General features: G+C 28.4%; 1 pseudogene across 1 annotated transcript; it reads left to right on the top strand.

Moving 5' to 3' along the window:
* The first annotated feature begins 3,233 nt into the window (after nt 1-3,233).
* LOC145973630 (cytochrome P450 4C1-like) lies at nt 3,234-10,645 on the top strand (annotated as a pseudogene). The gene is made up of 12 exons (XR_014439522.1): nt 3,234-3,439; nt 3,957-4,066; nt 4,311-4,401; nt 6,579-6,764; nt 8,039-8,132; nt 8,658-8,760; nt 8,927-9,032; nt 9,276-9,374; nt 9,461-9,529; nt 9,781-9,949; nt 10,149-10,328; nt 10,401-10,645. The product of XR_014439522.1 is annotated as a cytochrome P450 4C1-like (transcript).
* Nucleotides 10,646-10,693: the final 48 nt, after the last annotated feature.

The raw sequence follows: 10,693 nt of genomic DNA, 5'->3' as shown, positions 1-10,693 counted from the left end.
ATAACTTTTTTTTATAAATTTGTATTATATTATATTAAAATAAAAAATAAAATAAATATTTATTTTTATCATCTTTGAAAAACTTAAAAGAAATAATCTTCGTTAAGCAAAATAATTATAAGTAATATCATAAAATAATTATACTTAATATCACACCAGTCTTGTACTTTTTTAAGTCTAAATAATAGTTCTAAATAATAGTGTAAAAATTGCATGATAATTGCTTATACAAAAGAGATTAGGATCTATTCCGAATCACAATTATGGCATACGTAATAAGAATCGCCTTTGGTACAGTTATTATGGGACCAGCCGCGCGTTACTTTAAGCATTGAAACATGTTACTTTCGTCCACAAAGTTACTTTTGTCCTCAAACACATTTTTTAGAATAAAAGCATTATAACCTAAATATGATGCAAGACTTAGCCAAATCAACTATAAAAACTTATGAATACATTTTAGAAGAATACACCGGCAAATAATTACGTCAATATATACACTTTAATTAGGCATAGATACAAAAAAACTAACACAAGAAATACGTAGGTGAATAATGCAGATACACTAATTTCACTCCTGCATGTGCAACCGGCACGATCGTTCTACAACAATTAGCTGAAAAGGAAGAGAATCGGAGCGTACGCGTTTGACTACATAGTACAAATTATTCAACATATTGTGTAGTTTATTACGAGGCTTGTTACTTTCATGACGTTGTTACGTTTGTCCCCGGTCTTCCCTAATAATGCGTCACTATCCACGGCAGTCCCATATATACATTGTTAGCCTCACAGCGACATTGACCGAGTGATTTCTTTGATGTCACCATGATTGATAAGTATCATATCGATCGCTATCTTTCGTCCCTTTTCTCCAGCTATCAACATATAATAGAAGAGCATCAAGGTCGAAGTGATAGAGAATTGATACCAATTGCCACCCCACAGAAACGTATCATTATAGTTATTTTTAAGAAAAAATATGTAATTGTTAATTGCAAATTACATATTTTTTCTTCAAAACAATTATGTGTTTTCTTTACACCAATTGATTCCTCTCATTATTTTGTACATAAAAGTATTAAGGTAAGATAATCGAAAAATGAATATTTTACAAGATATTTTACGGTTTATGTAAAATTAAGAAATAATTTCAAGTCTTATAACCCAAAAAGTACTTGAGGGAAAAATATTTTACTATAGTGTTTTGGAAAGCCCTCGATATAAGCTACAAGAATATGCAATAAAAAATAGAGTTCCATTTAAGAAATTGACGGTGACCTTTACGTGACCTTCAAATGATTCTCCAAGGTCAAATCGTTACCACCATCTGATGGCCCCCTTCAAGCCATATAACTTTTGTCTGAAACATTTTTTTCTACAATCAAAATTAAAAAAGTTATTCGAGGTGATCGATTAAAATGGGACACCCTGTATACAGGATAGACCATTTTAATCAATACACGCGAATATCTCAGAAACACTGCATTAAATCGAAAAATGTTTCAGATATAAGTTGTATGGCTTGAAGGGGGACATAAAAAAGTACCATTGGTTTGACCTTGAGTGGCGTTGACAAGGTCAGGGCAAGGTCACTTTGGATTTTTTAAATGGAACTCCCTATTTTTTATTACATATTCTTGTAGCTTATCTTGAGAGCTTTCCAAAACACTACAATTAAGTTAGTTTTCATTAAGTGCTTTCCGAATTATGAGGCTTGAAATCATTTCTTAATTTTACATAAACCGTAAAATATCTTGTAAAATATTCATTTTTCGATTATCTTACCCTAATACTTTTATGTACAAAATAATGAAAGGAATCAATTGGTGTAAAGAAAACACATAGTTATTTTTAAGAAAAAAAATGTAATTGTTAATTGCAAATTACATTTCTTTTTCGAAACAATTATGTGTTTTCTTTACACCAATTGATTCCTCTATGTATATATATATGTCATTAATCAAAGTGGAATTATTTTCAACCGTCTGTATTTCAAGACACAAAATTCTGATTATTAGTACGCTCTTGAGCTGCTGAACGGCTATATGTATAGGTCCCAGATTTACATTATCAGTTCGTGAAGATTTGTTTTACTGACATGTGTATCTGCTAGGAGAGATTTACAATTGCATTGTAAACATTCGTGTTTCAGTTGATCGTTGTATTAGAAAAGCTCTATCAGGTAATATATAAAATAAAATTTTATAATATTATTGCAAAATCCCAACAATGATTAATAATACTATAATTATTTTAAGGGCATTATTTTAACATAAATTTCTTCAAATATCACAAGCTGGTAGTTTTATATGATTTTATATGATTTTTTAAATTATAATTTTATTAAATATATATTATAACAGAAGTATTGTTATAGAAATATTAACAATTAGATACACAACAAAACAAAAGAACAAACACTTATAAGAAATCACGATAATTATACAATTTGTATATTATATGAAAATACAATATAATAGAATAATAATTTTGATAAAAATCAAATAAAAATTAATAAAATAATTCTTTGTTTATGATACAATTTGCGAATGCTTAATTAAATAGTTTTGGTTTATAACAAAAAACTCTGTTTATAAAACAATAAAAGTATATTTATAGATCTTAGATACTTTCGAACAAAAATTTGCATACAAGTGAATTTTAAGTGGATGTTGTGATGTAATCGCTCAAGATTTTTATACATTATACAGCTATAGATTAAATAAAATTATAATTAAAATACTAATGTTAGAAACAATTTATATGTTAAATGTTTGCGACAAGAATTAATATAAGAATTGATGTAAGGAATAATACTTGCCCTAATTAATGACTTTGCAATAAGTTCTCGAAATTTTATCTTTTACAATAAAAAGCAATTGCAAGTAATGGTCGAAAAATTAAGAACATTTTTATTGGAGATTCATATATTTTTTTTTATTACATAAATAATATTTTTTTCCTTTAAAATAAACAAATTTATCATATTTTTCCATGAATTTTTAAAGTTAATCATAAATAAAAGTTAACTATAAAAAAATATATGATGGACGAATTTCAGTGATCTTTCTATTATTCTCTCTCATTATGTCTCTTTCTATTTAGGATAACATTTAAAATTAGACAAGATAATTATCAATTTTGTCGGAGAATTAATACTATTTATCTTGTGACATATTATTGTGTGATTCAGGAATCAAAGAAATAGAAGAAGATCAATAAATAGAAGAAGTTTAATTTGACAGTTAAGAATATCAACGTTAGATTCGTTAGAAAAGAACGATGTTTATAAATATATTGTTATTATTCATGTTTATTTTATTGATATATTATTATTATGTACATTATGGAAGAAAAGGACGACTTCTTCATCTTTTACCGGGACCCCCGAGCGTTCCGATTTTTGGTCATATATTCCTAGTCCAAGTTTCAGCAGGCAAGTACAAAAGTTTCTACTAAAATTATAAAAATATCTGTCTTTGACGCGTAAATTAGTAGAACGCACAGACATTAGATTGTATCTCGCAGATATCTGGCAAGCACACTGTTTCAAATAATTTTTCAAATTATTGTATTGTAATGTGCCAATGTGTTGAATCCCAATAAATATAACCAGTCAAATAAAAATATGAATACAAAGAAATATTAAACGTACATTAATTTTTTATGTTTCAATTACTAGTCAGAACCATGACTCACCAGATTCTGCGCTTTTTGCAAATTAATAACGGTATGCCGTTATGTATCTCTCATGTTGGTTTGAAATTCAAATGTATAAATATGTCTTCGGTTGTCAGGACATAAACATAGACTCAACCGAGAACAAACTCGGTTTACTTGATAATAACAAATATAAATATGTGAAAAAACATCTCATCTATTTTCGATAAATTATCGATTATTGTCACAAATGCAAGTCCTCCGTATCACTATATTTATAATATATTTTTTAGTGGAACAATGGAAATTATTGTGTACACTATGTGATAAATATTATCCTATTTTAAAAGTATGGGGATTATTCGAATTTACTGTGTCTATCCGTCATCCAGATGATCTGGAGGTAATAAAGAAATTTCTTTTAAAAGATTTAATTCTCTATAGACTCCATAGACATTACTTTAGCTAGAGATTTAGGAATCTTGTATTTCACAAGAAGATTTTTGATGAAAATATTTCTTAAAAAAATAAAAAGAATCGATGCAAAATTCTATATAGATTAGATTAAAATATGAGATACAATTAGTAAATTATTTGTGCATTTGAGATTGAATGCTATAATAACTAGATGTTTCCGGTGATTTTAGAAGATACTAAGCAGCACTAAACACATCGAGAAAAGTCGTACATATAATATATTACATCCCTGGTTCGGCACAGGTCTCCTCACCAGTACAGGTAACATAATAATGTTAGCATATGAAAACATACAAACTTTTTTATTACAGTTTGTTATCGTGTATTAAGGGAGTATTCTAGTCTAGCGGAAAAATTGACTTTTTTTTTGCATATTTTGCAAATATTTAGTATGGAAAATATGCCTGCAAGAAAATTTAGCCCGATTCATAAAATTGACAATGTTATAGTACCTGGGAACGATCTCTGGCATGCGCTCGGCACTCAGGCCGCGCAGTATTCAATAGAGCATTGTATCGGCATTTATATTTCGATTAGGTTTGGCTAGTGAATTGCTGGAACATTGTTTAGGAGCAGAAACACAAGATAACAATGAAAATTCGTTTAATGCATTGATTTGGACTTTGCTCCACAACACCTTCATTCTGGTAAAGATTGTTGAAATGGCAACTTTTCTGGTAGTTAAGCAAAATAGCCGGAGTCATGAAAGTGATGGACTAACTTTTCTTCATAACCTTATTAAATTTTGTATACCGCGCTTATTTATAATTATTTTTTAGTAAAAAAATTTTGAAACATACTTGAAGTATGTACATATAAATATGTGAGAGAAAACTATATCCCAATAAAACTTATTCTTTTCTTTAAACAAATTCGCAAAAATAGCATACAAATTCGACTTTTAGACTAGATTACTCCCTTAAATTTTTAATTTTAAATCAAACATCATTACGTAACTTTCTAATAAATTTTAGTATGTTTTTTATTTACCAATCTAAGATTTAAGTACAAAATAATAATTAAATTCAAGTTAATACTTTCAACATTTACCTTAGAAATTTCACGAGAAGATATATTTAAACGATTATAAAAGAATTTTACGATATATCAAGCGACGCGGTAGCGTCGTGACGCCAAGTACATAAAAAACAGGATCCGAGCATTGAGAGTCACTGCTCTCGACGCGGCGCTACCAAGTAGCTTATCCGGAATTTCACATCATATAAACTTTCGATTAAGATATTTCAGAAACTAAGACCTTAAGAAAAAATCTAACGGCACTTTTATTAAATAATGTGAATATAAGCTTTCGATTGCGACCAGTTTGAATAAAATCGGTGCAGTCAATCCCGAGAAATGATGATCATATATCAAAATTGTTACATTATCCCGGATTTTCTTCAGTCTCACGTACGTATATTCGCACGCACACAAGCAAAGCGAGTTTGTCCCTCAAGCGGCGTTCACATCGTGCGTATACGGTTATACGGTATGCAAAAGGCTTTAACAAGTTATGTTGTGTGAAATTATTAATGTATAGTGCGGAATAGTGTATAACAAGGAAGAGAAGTGACAAGTTAAGCAGTCAGGTTATTAAACACAGATTAATAATAAATAAATAAAAATGATAAAAATAAAAATAATAATAATAAATAAATAAGTAAATAAATAAAACTATAGTGCGGAACAAGGAAGAGAAGTGACATATTAAAGGTTATTATCAAGCGACGCGGTAGTGTCGCGACGCCAAGTACATTTATTATATAATAAAAACACAGACTTGTGTGTGTGACACTTAACAACAATCAAGTGGATTGTAAAAAATTCATCAAAAAGTAAAAATATTGTAAAATTTTTTTCATTATCTGTTTAGACATAATATATTTTGACATATTATATATTAATCTTAATAAAGAGAATAGACAGTTATCATTTTGTGGAATATAATTATGTAATTTATAATTATATATATATATGTGTGTGTGTGTGTCTGTGCGTGTGTGTGCGTACACATTCTCTACTGTATAAAATTGATATTTCACGGCAAATATTATATCAAATTTACAAAATAAAGTACTCTTAAGTACTTTGCTAATAGTAATTATTAATTTCATATTTAGTTTTGATATTTTATTTTTTAATATCTTTTCATGAAAATTATTTGTTGAGATTTCGTTTTTTAGGAAAATGATTTTTTGAGGGAAAATTACTATAAAAAATTATTTTTAAGGAATTTTTTTATTAAAGATGCATACAAGGTAGAATATTTTTTATGTACTTGGTGTATTTTCTTTACCTTTGTAAGGTTTTTTTTAGAGGGATATTGTTATTTAAGATTGGGCAGTAAACATTAAATTAAAGAGGCACTATAATATTTATAAATCTTATATTCTATTATTTGTATTTTATCGCATAATTTTATCTTGTTTCTGTTTCAGGCGTTAAATGGCAAACACGGCGAAAGATACTAACTCCTGCGTTCCATTTTAATATATTAAATCAGTTCATTGATATCTTGATCAAGGAAAGTGATTGCATGACAAAATCTTTGAAGGATGTCGGAGGGACAGTTGTAAAGGATTTATTACCATTTATTAGTGAATATACGCTAAACGCGATATGCGGTAATATTCTAAATGACTATGACTTAAGAAAAGAATTTGTTTCTACACGAAGTATCACACACTCACACACACACACACACACACACACACACACACACACACACACTTCACGTAGTCACACGCACGCACATAATAGTACAGTGAAAATAAATAATATTCGATTTTTTATACTCAAAGCTATCAATGAAATATTCACCCATAATAATCTTGGATTGTTCGATCTCGACAGAGTGTCCCAGAATTAGCGGACACGAAATGCACAGCTTGACTGTCCGTGCCAGAAGAAACAACTTTTTCCTTGGGCAAAAATTTGTCTAAACACTACTTTTTAAATAAAAACAACTTTAAGCTAACCAATCAGTGCTCTAAGCTTGAATCAGATACGACGGATGCGTGTACATGAGTGTTAGCAGAGTCGGATTTTTCGCGCGTAGTAATGACGATTAACCAGTGATGTATCAGTTTATAGGCGAAGTTAATTTGGTAGGCTTAAGCAAACTCATCTGACTGCTTCAATTGAGTGATTAATAGTGATTATTATTTTGAATTTGTGATTTTAAGTTCAGTAAAATTGAGAAGTTAAAAGTATATATCTTCTCATATTTTCTATAAGAAATATTTTTTATTTATTTATATTTTCAAGAAATGTGTTTTGTTTAACGAATCTTTTTCTGTTCCAGTTTAATTAAATTTCTTATAATTATATATATATAAATATATATTTACATAAGCAAAAAGGTGTATCGCTACCGTTCGTAAAAAATTTACACGGGTAAGCGGTACATCTTTTTATCTACATTAGATACTTTATTGAGACCGTGCGTCCGCATGAAAAACCTGACCTATTTGCCAACATTGTACGGCGTACATGGCACTTGAGGTTGTACGTTATTTTATGTATATCTTTTAATATTTAAAAACGTTGGAATCGAAATTATTCACATGTTATCTAATCTATTTATTTTATTTTCAATCGTTGTTTCAGTGATATCAATTAGAAAATGTTCTCTTATTAAATAAGTTGTATTCAAAATAGCGATATTGAATAATATCATGAGTAGTTCTTATAAAATCTTTAATAATGTAGTGACACGCGCGCTGTGCGCGTACTACTCCTGGTTCAAGCATAATTTAATTAATTGTTCTCGTTTAAATAGTAGTATTTAAACGCAATTTTACCACAGGCAAAAGTTATTTCTTCTGGCACAGACAATCATGTTGTGCATTTTATGTCCACGAATTCTGGAACACTCTGTATAATAAATACATTTTAGAAACTGCCATGGGTGTCTCTTTGCAAAAACTCGGCGAGTTCCAACAACAGTATCGAAATGCAATTCACGAAATAATCGAACTGATAATTTATAGGTAATTTAATATATGAGAGTATAACAAATAATTGTATGTGTGACATATCTATGATCTTTTAAATTATTATAATAATATAACTATACATTTGGAAAAATAGATTGATTATTAAAGTCATGCGAAGGTGAACAACTATTTATATCAATGTTAATATAAATATCGATTTGTTTAAGCCCGTAATTAGCAATTAAAATGTATTGTGCGTGCTCCATTAAATGTTTTATTTAAAATTGCTTTCAATCTCGAAACTATTGAAAAATTAAGAAAAATGAATTATGTGGGCAATAAAAAAACATATTTAGCTTTGATAAAAAAATGTTTAGCTAAAACGAAAATACAATGTTTTTATAAGGATCTACATAACTTTTTCGTCACATATATGTAGTTTTAAATTTTTCATATATTGTCTATAATCTATGATTATTTAGAGTTAAGATTACTCTATTACTTCATGATAGTTTTAAATAAGGCTTTACAAAATAAAATTATTATTGAAATTATATAACTTAATGAATTGCGATTTAGAGCAATAAGGCCTTGGTTGCTTAATGATTTATTATTCTCACTATCGTCACAAGGAAGTAGACAAAAAGAGGTCTTGATGATATTGCACGGATTTACAGAAAAAGTACGTTATAAATTATGTTATCTCAAGTCCTTCAAACACTTTTAAAAATTACAATAAATCTTGTAATATTAATAGCATATTACATTATTAATATTTATAATGTAATACAATATGCTAATACTTTGCTATTTAATACAAAAATTAAATAAATCGTACTCGTGTATAGGTTATCGCGGAAAGGAAACTTTATCATGAACACACAGGTAATCGATACTTAAAGAATCTTGAAGACGATAAAAAGACGGAGGCAGAAGATGTCGAAGTATTTGGAAGTATGTAAGAAATCAGATCTTCTAACTTAAATTCGACTTCGCAATCTAAAATTATAAATTATACTTGCACTATTTACACTAAATATCTGTATAATTACACGAAATGATGCACTATACGTCCACTATCAAAATAAATTATTACTATTTGTAAGAATGTTTAAATTTTAACGAGACCAATGTTATATAATTAAAGCGCGAAATGCAAAAATGAGATAATCGCTAATATGCCTTGCTTATTTCTAGTTAAAAACAAACGGCTAGCCATGTTGGACCTTTTAATAGCGGCATCGCGAGAAAATTCTTTAACTGATTTGGATATAAGTCGATACTTTCATGTTCGAAGTACGTATATGTAATATTTCTTTAATTTTTTTGTACATATTATCTAAGCACATATAACAATATGATCTGATACAATCTGATTACAGGGTCATGATACTACAGCAATAGGTATAATGTTTGCTTTATTATTATTAGCTGAACACAAAGATGTTCAGGTATAACTCAATATCTTGCGATATATTATTTAAATTGCGATTTTTATTCAAAATAGTACAAATATCAAATTTTTGTTTACAGTGTATTTTTCTATATACATATATATCAATATATAAATTGCAAAAAAATTAAAACATCTCAAAACAAATATGTATGTACAATATGTTTTGATTTATTATAAATTTATTTTTATTTATGCGTATAAAATCCTGAATTGAAAAATATATTTTGATTATTACCGATGACATAGGAACGTGTGAGGGCTGAAATTAATACCGTGATGCAAGAGAACGGAGGGAAATTTACCATGAAATCATTGCAAAATTTATCATATTTAGACAGATGTTTAAAAGAAGCGTTACGTTTTTATCCCAGCGTGTTTTTAATATTACGAAATACTGCAGAAGATGTAAAACTACGTAATTAATCACTTTATTTGACATGTTTTTGAATATGTCACATAACACGAAGCATATATTATCGAACGTAAAATTTAATATATTATATTACATTTTAAAAATACAATATTGTGTACATTTTATTTTTCTCAAAAAATTCTTATTTTTGAAATTTTTTAATTTTTTATTTTAAATTTTGAAATTTTATAATACTTTTCAGATTCATATGTCGTACCTGCTGGAACAATCTTACATCTTAATATTTACGGGGTTCACAGAGATCCTAATTTCTGGCCAAATCCAGAAGTATTTGATCCAGATAGATTTTTGCCCGAAAAGATACGGAATCGTCATCCTTATTCCTATTTACCATTCAGCGCAGGACCAAGAAATTGCATAGGTGAATTGGTTGTGATTTTCGTTTCTCTTCATGCTGATAGTTTTTGACAGACTTTGAATTTTGTATTATTAGGTCAACGATTCGGCATGTTGGAATTGAAGGCTATGATAGCTCCTTTGGTGCACAATTTTTATTTGGAGCCCGTTGAATATTCAGTTGAGGACCGATATAATACTTCGTCCTTCTCATCCGGTTCATATCAGATTTATCCCCATCAAATGCAAATAGCCGTTTAAAACTAACTCAAATACTATATGAATGTAAGATGTGCAAATTGCGAGAAAATCTTTATATATATTATATATGCAATTATAAACAAAATACACACTTTATATGAACATTATATTTAATTATAAAAATATAGA

Source organism: Camponotus vicinus, unplaced genomic scaffold (assembly GCF_025532165.1).
Source record: "Camponotus vicinus isolate PSW18456_S1 unplaced genomic scaffold, iyCamVici1.0 SCAF_6, whole genome shotgun sequence".
Taxonomy (NCBI): domain Eukaryota; kingdom Metazoa; phylum Arthropoda; class Insecta; order Hymenoptera; family Formicidae; genus Camponotus; species Camponotus vicinus.
This window is presented reverse-complemented; position numbering and strand designations above follow the sequence as displayed.